Below are 1,153 nucleotides of genomic sequence, written 5' to 3'. Positions count from 1 at the left end.
GATGAACAAATCCCCTTAATAAAAGGATTTGTTCTGTAAAAACTGGACTTGGTCTAAAGGCCACTTGTCGGAAGCAGAGATGCCATAGAATGAACTAGCAGTGGGGGGTGGGGTACTAGGGAGAGACAGCTTTATCCCTTTGGCATCCCTGCCCTTCCCTCCCAAACAGGGGAGACCAGAGTGACTGACAAAATACCATTTACCGTATGCTGAGGGAAGTGCTGCATCCTTCCTGCTCCCTAAATGGGGAGTCCCACCACATATTACAGGGGATCCACGAGGCCTGCTCTGGGCCTTACCAAGCACACTGCTCCTGACTACGAAGCGTCCCCTCAATCTGAAGCCTCTGCTCCCCCGGACATCCTTCTCTAAGGCTCACAAGGCCCTTGAACCCCTCGCTACACTGGCTCCCAAGACGGCTAAAGGGCCCACGGGGTGGGGGCGCGGCGTCGGGAAGCCCTGAGTTCGAATCTGCCCTCACGCTTCCCAGCGGTGGGACCCCCCCCCCCGCCAGGGGTCTACCCCGCCGCCGCCGCCCCCCAGGCTCGGGGGAGACGCTTCGAGGAGGGCTCCCGGAGTCCAGGGGCGGGCCCGGAAGGGCCCTCTCTGGGGGAGACCCTGGCCCAGCCCAGCCCCCTCCCACCCCCGAGGCCCGGCCTCACCTGAACTGGAACCTACGGGCCGGGCACAGCAGCTGCGGCGAGGGCGCCTGGGACGGCCGCTCCCACCGCGGGGGCTCGGGCGGGCCCGGCCCGCCCAGGTAAATGCCCATGAACAGCGGCTGCCCGGCGGGCCCGAGGCCCCGGGGCGGCGGCTGCAGCGGGGCCCCGTCCGCCGCGGCCTCGGCGGGCGGCGGCAGGCGGCAGGCCCGCGGCTGGGAGAACAGCGGGCTGCAGTACGGGCACCGGGCCGGCTTCCGGGGGCTCAGGCCCCACCAGGCCGCGGCGGCCCCCACGCCCAGCCAGGCCAGCGCCGCCGCCGCTGGCATCAGGAACATCGTGAGGCCCAGCAGCGAGAGGCCCAGCAGCGCCGCAGCGCCGCCCGGCCGACCCCGCACCCAGGGGCCCCGGGAGATCCCGGATGCCGCGGCCCTCTGCCGTCGCTCGTTCCGCTTCGCTCTGGTGCCGGTCTCGGTCTCGGTCCCGGTCCCGGT

The 1,153-nt window shown here is 69.5% G+C and overlaps 1 protein-coding gene across 1 annotated transcript in view; it reads right to left on the bottom strand.

The window, feature by feature from the left end:
• Positions 1–717, bottom strand: part of POM121C (POM121 transmembrane nucleoporin C) — a 17,158-nt gene extending 16,441 nt beyond the window's left edge. The window contains exon 1 of the mRNA XM_027861665.1: positions 663–717. The gene's annotated coding sequence lies outside the window, so the exon portion shown is untranslated. The remainder of the gene's footprint in view (positions 1–662) is intronic.
• Positions 718–1,153: the final 436 nt, after the last annotated feature.

The sequence above is a fragment of the Vombatus ursinus genome, unplaced genomic scaffold (genome assembly GCF_900497805.2).
Source record: "Vombatus ursinus unplaced genomic scaffold, bare-nosed wombat genome assembly UNPS02014768.1, whole genome shotgun sequence".
NCBI lineage: Eukaryota > Metazoa > Chordata > Mammalia > Diprotodontia > Vombatidae > Vombatus > Vombatus ursinus.
This window is presented reverse-complemented; position numbering and strand designations above follow the sequence as displayed.